General features: G+C 38.5%; 1 pseudogene; it reads left to right on the forward strand.

Moving 5' to 3' along the window:
- Nucleotides 1-9315: 9315 nt before the first annotated feature.
- On the forward strand, nt 9316-10155 carry LOC139438369 (proteasome subunit alpha type-3 pseudogene; annotated as a pseudogene).
- Nucleotides 10156-10811: the final 656 nt, after the last annotated feature.

A 10811-nucleotide genomic window follows, 5' to 3' on the forward strand; every position in this document is an offset into this window, starting at 1 on the left:
GCTGTAACAACCCACGTCCACTGCCTCCCTGTTATCAACACTGTGCATGTGTGTGGGAACTTCAATAATTTGTTCAAACAAGTCTGTTGCTCTTTTTTTAATTGTGTCATTTGTTGTTTAAGCATTAAGTTGTAAAACCTCTTTATAGATCATGGATATTAAGCACTGTTCAGATCTGTGATTTCCAAGCATTTCCTCCCAATAACCAGCTGCCTTTCCATCATTTCGGACCTTACCCCTACCTCACACCTTAAACAAAAAATTAACCCAAAATGATCAACGATATAAAGATAAGAACCAGGACGATAAGAGTCAGGAAAAAATGTGGGGAAGAATCTTCAGACATTGCACTGGGCAACGTTTTCTAGACTTTACACTCAAACACTTACAATGAAAGAGAAAGAGATAAATGGAACCTCCTCACAATCAAATCATTTCTGCCAAAAGGACCCGGTCAAGAAAGCAGCCTATAAAATGGATCACAAGTGCTTTCCACCCCCAGCCTATTAAAGAAATGCAAATCAAAACCACAATGAGATTTCATATCACAGGTACTAGAATGGGCAGTATAAAAAACAACTAGAAAATTTGCAGTTGTTGGAAAACATGTGGAGGAAGACAAACAGTCATGAACTGCTTGTGCAATGTAAAATGGGGTAGCCACTATGGAAGACACTTCAGGAGTTCCTCAGGAAGCTGAGGATAGACTTCTTACATGATCGAGCAATCATGCTACTGGGTTCATAATCAGAAGAACTGTAAGATGGGACATGAACAGATGTTTGCTCACTGATGTTCTTAGTGGCTTTATTCACAGTTACCAAAGAATGGAGAGAAGTGTCCAGTGAATGGATAAACAAAAGGTGATATACATATATATAGGAATGCAATTTGGATGTAAGAAAGAATGAAGACCATATTCATGTCACATTATGGAGTTTCTTTTGTGTAAGCCAGGCACAAAAAATATGATTGCACTCATATCAACTAATTACAAACACTAGCTCATAGGGTTATAATCTACACTTATATATAGATTACTTGGAGATGGAAGGAGTGTAAAAATGGGGAACTAACACTTAATTGTGCACAATTTTTCATCAGGTTGATTGGAAATCTTTGGAAATGGACAGAGGTGATGGGGAGCACATGGTCATGAGTATTGACAGCACTGAATTACACGTGTACATGTGTTTAAAGGGGAAGTTTTTGGTCATCACTGGAAGGAAAGCTAGAGGGTAGAACATGGGTATAACACAATGAACTATGTGTGGGGGATGACTGTGGTTAAAAGTACAAATATAAGAGTGTTCTTTCAGGAGATATAGCAAATGCACATCACTATTACAGGTAGTAACAATAGGGTGGAGTAGGGGGAAATATAACTAATGAAAACTACAGGGTTTACTTAGCAGTAATATTTTAATAACTGTTCCTCCATCGCACTAGAGGTAGCACATCAATGCAAAGTGTCAACAAGAGAGGGCAATATGGGAATATTGTATTTTTCATGAGTTTCTATAAACCTAGAACACCTCTAATTAGAAAATCACCACAATAAAAACCGTTTTCCTATATGAAGAAAACCAGACACAAAGGACTACAAATGGTAGAGGTCTTTTTTGTTTAAAATGTAATTATAAGTAAACCTATGGACACAGAATGGTTATTAGTGGTTATGTAGGGTGGGGGAAGGACAGAGGAATTGAGAGGTAGCTGCTGTTGGTTATGGGGTTTTCCATTTGGAATGATGAAAATGTCCTAAAATTGCTTGTGGTGATGGTTCCACAACCCTAATTATATTGACAATCATTTGGTTGCACACTTTGGATGAACTCTATGTGTGATAATATCTCATAAAATTGCTATAAAAGACTACTCCATCAACCCACAGAAATACACTAAAAGACACAGGCCCCACCTAAACACACAGAGTTTCTTGGACAGGTGTATACCCCTAATAACTAAGTGTGAGTAAGCAACCAGGAACACTAGATATTTGAGGAGATTTGTAGTAGGAAACATAGAGATCAAACATGCATACTAAAAAAGGGAGTGATGAAAAGAGAAAAAAATATAAAGAATTTTGGGAAAAAATATTATTGTCATCAGTGAGATAAGGGGACACGGGTTATAATGAAAGGATATGCATATATACTTCATACATGTGTATTTGTATGTACATATATATGTCCATGTCGATATGCACATAGTGGTTACTGCAATCACCATTGCACAGACAAACTCACAGCCTTTGCCACTCATGACATGGCTCTCCTGAAAACTAGTAGATGGTGGAGCCCCTATACCCACGTCTGCAGGACTCGGCACAGGAACAGTATATTTTCTGATCCCTAGAAAGGGCAGCATGAACCCAATTGTGACAGTTTAAAGCTATCTGTGGATCTCAGAACAGGTCATATCCATGGAGGCAATTCCTAAATATAATGTAAATGAGAACAAATAAAAGAAAATTTACACTTAAAAGCAACAAAATGTTAAATTATAGATATAAGGTTAATAAATATGCAAGTGATCAAATATAAACAAAGAGCTAAGTCTTGAATAGTTTCTTAATTATATTAACCATCTCATCAGTCATACTAGGTCCTTTCATGTTGAGACTCTATAATGAGAAAGCCACATATTTTTGGTGTGTTCCTCAAGTTCAAACTGAGTGTGCTTGAAGGGGGAATTGACCTAGGAGGAAATCAGTGTGTGTCCAGGAGGTGAAGGTAGAGGATCTCCAGCCCATGGAAGAAGTTCTGTTGATCCACTGGCCTCAAAGACTCTCAATGGAATTGGAGAGGGTCGTTCCTGCCTTTTGGTTCTGCAGGCCTGAGTGGAGCAGAAGCTCAGTGCTGCTTTAAGAACAACCCAGGCCCACTGCTGGAGGAGGGAACATCAGGGAGTGGGAAGGATTCCAAACAAATTTAATTTGGAAAAGTGCCTGGTGCTCTGGTGGTTCTCATGACCTCTTCTTGAGACTCCAGTGTTTTCAGCATCTTCTTCATCTCTTCTTCTCTGGAACATCTGGATCTGTCTTCCTGCAGTTCTAGGACCACCGAAGTTAATTCCTCCATCAACATTGATGTTGTTCCCTTAGCCTTTCTGTAGGTGTCAATAAGTCTGGACATTTTAAAAGTCACTTTCTCTGGAAGGAGACATGGCTCAATTGATAGAGCGTCCACCTACCATATGGAAGATCCAGGGTTCTATACCAAGCACCTCCTGGCCCATGTGATGTGTTGGCCCATGAGCAGGGCTGTCATGCACAAGAAATGCCCTGCCACACAGGGGTTCCCCACATAGTGGTGCCCCACATGCAAGGAGTGTGCACCGCAAGGAGAGCTGCCCCATGTGAAAAAAGCACAGACTGCCCAGGAGAGGCACCACACACATGGAGGGCTGACATAGCAAGATGATACCAAAAAAAAAAAAAAAAGAGAGAGACAGTTTCCAGGTGCTGCCTGTCAAGAATGTAAGTGGACACAGAAGAACTTGCAGCTCACAATGGGGGAGAGGAAGGGGAGAGAAATAAATAAAATAAATCTTTTAAGAAATAAATAAATACAGTTGCTTAGTCTAGCCTAGCATCCCCTAAAGATCACTTACTCTCTGCTTACCTCTTGTGAGCAGCACTCATCTTATCAAGAAGTTGACATTGCTTGTCAGTCAGTGTAGCTATTGTGTCTTTCTGCAAGCTGCTCTTCATGTCTTATAAAAAGTTGGCTTATAACAGACTGCACAAGACTGAACAAAAATATGAAACACAACAGAATGCTGGTGAATGTTGACACATGCCTCAGTCCCCCTGGAGGCTGTGGAATGTGATGTCTGGACTAGTATCATTGGGCTCCTTCCCCACCTCTCACAGATTCCCAAGGATCATTCAAAAGACACTTTCTGTTCATGGGGATGGACATTATCCATCATCATCTCCTGGTTAGTTGTCCTGGGTGAGTCCAATGAATTGGAGAGTAGGTGTTGCAATACTTCTGTAATTCAGGGCTCAACCGACATATGGATGGACCAAAGGTTGAAGTCTCTTGGACATATATTTATCAAGTATAATGCTAAATATAGGTTCAAATAAAGGGGCAGAAGAGCCATGTGTAGAGATCCTATAAATGAGTGTGACTCTGTATATTCTTATGAATATTTTTCTCTCCATCTCTCAGTTTTTTAAAAATTGATGTCAAAATTTTAAATAGTGAAATGCACTGATCTTAACTGCATGCCTTGTCATAATTTTAAAACTGTCATCCCCTGTCCCTACAGTACTAATGACCCTATCAAGGTATCAATCATTTCCATTAATCTGGAAAATAATCCCTATATCCTTCACTCATTACATACCCCCCCCCAACATATTCAGCCATGTTCTGAATTTCTATTATCACAAATCAGTTTTGCCACATGAAATAAATTGGAATTTACATTTTGGTGCATGCATCTTTTGCCCAAACATTGTTTCAGAATCATTCATATTTGGTAGATCAGAAGTTCTCTCATTTTTTATGATTGTGTCCTTTGACTTTGAATGACTATATTACAAAAGGTTTATTCATGTTCCTCTTGGTGGATATTTTGGTCCTTCGAGTTTGGGATATTTTGACCATCCATGAATATGTCCTTTATATCAGGACATGCTTTTCTTTCTCCTGGGTGATAGGAAAGCTTAATCCCAAAAGATCCTTCACATCTTAACTAATTGCTTCCCTATTATCAACAGTTTGTGTAGGATCTTTATTAATTTGGTTAAATTAAGTCTTTTACCCATTTTTAACTTGAGAGATTTGTCATTTTAGTGTGGAGCTGTAGAATCTCTATTTATCATGGATACTGAACCTTTATTGGATATGTGATTTCCAAAATCTTTTTCCATTAAGTTGGTTTCTTTTTCACCTTCTCACACCTTACCCCTAACTAACACCTTAAACAAAAATTAATTGAAAATGAACAAAGACCTGAAGATATGATAGAGGACCATAAAACAGAAGAAAATGTGGGGAAGAACCTTCAGATATTTTGCTGGGCAACTGTTTCTTAGACTTTCACTCAAAGCACATGAAATAAAAGGAAAAATAATCAAGTCATTTGTGCTTAAGAGGACCTGGTCAATAACGAAGCCTACACAATGGAAGAAAATATTTGGAAGTTGAATGAAAATGTGAACAAGACATATCAAAACCTGTGGGACAACACAAAGACACGGGTAAAAGAAATTTATAGCTTGCAATGCTTATAATTAAAAAGAAGAAATAAGGAAGCAGTTGTAGCTCAAGTGGTTGTGCACCTGCTTCCCACATGTAAGGTACAGGGGTCAATCTCCAGCTCTGGTACCTAAAAACAAACAAACAAAAAATCACACCTAAAATTGAACTAACTGCACATCTGAGGAACTAGTAAAAGAACAGCAAACTAATCCTAAACCAAGCTGAAGAAAAGAAATAGTAAAGATCAGAGCAGAAATAAATGAAATCAAGAACAAAAAACCCATACAGAAAGGGAAGCAGCTGTGGTTCAATCAGTTGGGCTCCCACCTACCATATGGGGCGCTCTGGGTTCACATCCTGGGGCCTCCTTATGAAGGCAGGCTCCCCTGTACTCTGTGATGAGCCGCCGGCCCTGGCACTGCAGAGGGCTGCCGAGCCTGCAACACCATGAAGTGCTGCTGCCCCCAATGCCATGGAGATCTGACACAGCAAGGTGATGCAACATAAAAGGGAGACAAGAAACAAACAAACACAGGAGAGCACGCAGTGAATGGACACAGATACCAGAAAATGAACAAGCCACAAAGAGGGAGGGGGAATAAATAAAAAATAAATACAGACACAGAAGACCACACAGTGAATGGACACAGAGAGCAGACAGCAAGCAAATTGCAAGGGGTGGGGGATATGAAATGAATGAATAAATGAATGAGTGAATGAATGAATGAAAATTAAATGAATGTATGCAATAGGGAGAATCAACAAAATGAAAAATGAAAAGTTGGTTCTTTGAGAATTTCAACAAATTTGACAAAGCCTTATGGAGAGTAGTAATCAAAAAAGATGCAAATATATAAAATCAGAAATGAGAGGGACACATTACCACTGGCCCTGCAGAAATGAGAGCTCAAAAAGGGATGCTATGAACTACCGTGTGCAAAAAACTAGACAATGTAGACGACATGGACAAATTCCTAGAAAATGCACAAACTTATACTAGGGGTTCTGAACAAGGGTTCAACACCCCCCCCAAGGGTCTGTGGGAAGATTACAGGGGGTCTATAAGCTTGAAGGAATTTTGAATAATCCTAAATTTTAATTTAAAGACATGCCAATGTTAAGTGTCAAAAACTCTGCTGCTACATTCTGAGAAAACTCTCGTGGTTTTCACCTGACTAGCAAAGGGGTCCGTGGACCAAAAAAGGATAAGAACCCCTGACCTCCACTGACTGTAGAGGAAATAGGAGATCTCAACAAACCAACCACAAGTAAAAAGATTGAAATAGTCATTAAAAACCTCCCAAAGGGAAGCAAATTTGGCTCAACTGATACAGGGTCTGCCTACCATATGGGAGGCCCAGGGTTCAAACCCAGGGCTTCCTGACCTATGTGGTGAGCTGGCTCACATGCAGTGCTGATGTGCCCAAGGAGTGCCATGCCACACAGGGGTGTCCCCAGCATAGGGGAGCTCCATGCACAAGGAGTGCACCCCATAAGTAGAGCTCCCTGTACAGAAAAATACAGCCTGCCCAGAAGTGGTGTTGCACACACAGGTAATGCAACGAGATGATGCAACAAAGAGAGACTCAGATTCCCAGTGCCACTGACAAGAACACAAGCAGACCCAGAAGAATACACAGTAAATGGACACAGAGAGCAGACAACTTGGTGGGGGGGGGGGGGGAAGGAAGGGTGGAAATAAATAATAAATCTTAAAAAAAAAAAAAAAACCTTCCCAAAGATGAAAAGTTCAGGAACAGATGGCTTCACAGGTGAATTCTTCCAGTCATTCAAAGATGACCTAATACCAAACTTGCTCAAGCTTTTTCAAAAAAAATTGAACACGAAAGAATGCTACTAAACTGATTCTATGAAGCCAACATCACCTGAATATCAAAACCAGACAAAGATACGACAGAAAAGAAAATTACATTCCAATATCTCTAATGAATGTAAATGCAAAAAAGTCTTCAAAAAAATACTTGCAAACCAAATAAAAAATCACATTAAGAGAATTATCGCCACAGTCAAGTCGGTTTTATCCCAGGTATGCAAGGGTGGTTCAACACAAGAAAATCAATTAGTGTAATAAACCACATCGATAAATTGAAGAGGAAAAACCACATGATCTTCTTGACTGATGCAGAAAAGGCATTTGTCAAAATACAGCACCTTTTCTTGATAAAAACACCCAAAAGATAAGAATAGAAGGAAGCTTTCCCAGTATGGTAAAATGTATATAGGAAAACCCTACAGCTAGCATGGTGCTCAATGGTGAAAGGTAAAATGTTGTGGGCAACTGGCTTACCTATTTGTTACTTCCTGTTATTATACATGATGTTGCAATTTCTTCCTGTTATTGTGAATGTTACCTTATTGTAGATGTTACAGATTCTTCCTATTGTGAGCTGATTGCAGCAATAGAAAGCTTTCCTGCTGAGATCAGGAACAAGACAAGGATGCCCACTCTCACTACTGTTATTCAATATTGTACTAGAAATTCAAGCTAGAACAATTAGGCTAGATAAAGAAATAAAAGGCATCCATATAAGAAAGGAAGAAGTAAGACTTCCACTATTCACTGAGGATATAACTGTATACCTAGAATCTCCTGAAAAACCCATAACAAAGCTATTAGACCTAATAGACAAGTTTGGCAAAGTGGTAGGATACAAGGTTAATATGCAAAAATGAATAGTGCTTCTATACATTACTGGTGTGCAATCTGAGAAGGATATCAGAAAAAAGTTCATTTATAATAGTAATTAAAATATTTAGGAATAAAATTAAGCAAAGATATAAAGGGCCCATATTCAGAAAACTCCAACACATTGCTAAAAGAAACCAAAGAAGGCTTAAATAAATGGACAGCCTTTGTTCCTGGACTGGAAGGCTAAATATCATTAAGATGTCAATTCTGCCCAAACAGATTTACATATTCAATGCCATCCCAATAAAAGTCCTGTCACCCTTTTTTTGTAGAGATGGAAAAACTAATTATCACATTTGTTGGAAGGGAAAGTGTCCCTGAATAATTAAAAATGCCTTTAAAAAGAACAAGGTTGGAGGACTCTCACTTCTGGACTTTAAAGGATATTATCAAGGGAAGCGGATTTGGCTCAACTGATGGAGTGTTCACCTACCATATGGGTGGTCCTGTGTTTAAACCCAGTGCCTCCTGACCCATGAAATGAGCTGGCCCACACGCAGTGCTGCTGTGCGCAAGGAGCGCCATGCCATGCAGGGGTGTGCCCCATGTAGGGAAGTGCCACATGCAAGGAGTGCATCCTCTAAGGAAAGTTGCCCCCACATGTAAAAAAAAGCACAGCCCACCCAGGACTGTCACCACACATGTGGAGAGCTGATGCAGCAAGATGACACAATGAAAAGAGACACAGATTCCCAGTGTCGCTCACAATAATGCAAGTGAACACAGAAGAACACACAGCAAATGACACAGAGAGCAGGAAGGGGAGAGAAATAAATAAATAAATAAATAAATAAATAAATAAATAAATAAATAAATAAATAAATAAATAAATAGATCATTTTAAAAAATAGAAAAATAAAGGATATTACCAAGCTAGTGGTAAAAACAGCATGGTACTGGCATAAAGACAAATTAACTGAAGGAAACAAATTAAGAATTCAGAAGTAGACCCTCACATCTATGGTCAAGTATTTTTGATAAGCCTGTCAAGTCTTCTGAGCTGGACTAGAACAGTCTACTCCCTCGGTGCAGGGAGAAATTGATATCCATAGCCAAAAGAAAGAGGACACCTATCTCAAAACTTACGCAAAAATTCAAAAATGGGTCAAGACCTAAATATAAAAGAGACAACCATAAAAGTGCTAATAGAAAATGCAGGAAAACATCTTTGACATCTTGTGACCAGTGGTAGTTTCTTAAACTTTACACCCAAAGCATGAGCAACAAAAGATAAAATAAATAAATGGGACTGCCTCAAAATTAAACACTTTTGCACCTCAAAGGATCTTGCCAATTCAATGGGAGAAATCTTTGTCAATCACTTATCCAGGCTAGTGGAAGTGTTTTGGGTCTGGAAGCCCTACACTACCCGGTGGCTTTAACACAATGAGCTCTCTCGGCACTGGGTATGACCTGTCAGCCACTACATTCCCTCCTGATGGGAGAGTTTTTCAAGTTGAATATGCTATGAAGGCTGTGGAAGATAGTAGTACAGCTATTGGAATCAGATGTAAAGATGGTGTTGTCTTCGGAGTAGAAAAATTAGTCCTTTCTAAACTTTATAAAGAAGGTTCCAACAAACGGCTTTTTAATGTTGATTGGCATATGGTAATGGTGGGAGCAGGTTTGTTGGCAGATGCTCATTCTTTAGCAGACATAGCAAGATAAGAAGCTTCCAACTTCAGATCTAGCTTTGGCTGTAACATTCCTCTCAAATATCTTGCAGACAGAGTGGCCATGTATGTTCATGCCTATACACTTTACAGTGCTGTTAGACCTTTTGGATGTAGTTTCATGTTAGGGTCTTACATTGTGAAGGATGGTGCACAACCCCACATGATTGATCCATTGGGTGTTTCATATGGTAATGGGGCTGTGCCATTGGTAAAGCCAGACAAGCTGCAAAGACAGAAATTGAAAAGCTTCAGATGAAAGAAATGACCTGCCGTGACATTATTAAAGAAGTTGCAAAAATAATTTACATAGTACATGATGAAGTTAAAGATAAAGCATTTGAACTAGAACTCAGCTGGGTTGGTGAATTAGTTAAAGGAAGACATGAAATTGTTCCAAAAGATATAAAGGAAGAAGCAGAGAAATATGCTAAGGAATCTTTGAAGGAAGAAGATGAATCTGATGATAATATGTAACATTTACATCTGCTTCTGTTTTAAATTTCTATATAGTTCCATGTAAACTATTTAGCCCAATGGATTATTATATGCCCAGTAACAAATTTTCATTAAAATTTGTCTTATAATCATTGATGTTTGCTTTATATCTGCTTAACAAAATATTTGCTTAACAAAATTGGTGTGGGCAATTAAAAACCCAGTACTCAGATTTAAAATACCTGCTTAAACATTCCTTAGAGGTTTTTGGATCATATGAATTTAAAATTCCAGTTCACTAATGTAGAAGCTAAAAATAACCTGCTAGGCAGTTGTTGCCCAGTTTTGTAGTTAAGTGATGTTGGTTATCCTCCTCTCTTAAACTCTAGGTGTAATTTAGAAAAACAGATCCTACAACATGTTAGTCAAGAATGTTTCTCTTTTCCTTTATTGACATAAGGAGAAATGGATTTAAGAATTAAAGATCTGAATCTGTCACTTTAAAAAAAAATCACATATCCATTAAGGGTTTAATATCCAAGATATACGAAGAAATTATACAACTCAAGAGTAAAAAGACAAACTTCCCAATTAAAAACTGGGCCAAAAACTTGAAAAGAAAATTGTCCAAAGAAGAAATACAAATGGTGAAGAAACCCATGAAAAAGTGTTTTTCATTGGCAGTTAGGGAAATGCAAATCAGAACTACATGAGATATCATTTCACACCTATTACACTGGCTACTCTTAAAATTGGAAAACTAAATGTTGG

Source organism: Dasypus novemcinctus, chromosome Y (genome assembly GCF_030445035.2).
Source record: "Dasypus novemcinctus isolate mDasNov1 chromosome Y, mDasNov1.1.hap2, whole genome shotgun sequence".
Classification (NCBI taxonomy): domain Eukaryota; kingdom Metazoa; phylum Chordata; class Mammalia; order Cingulata; family Dasypodidae; genus Dasypus; species Dasypus novemcinctus.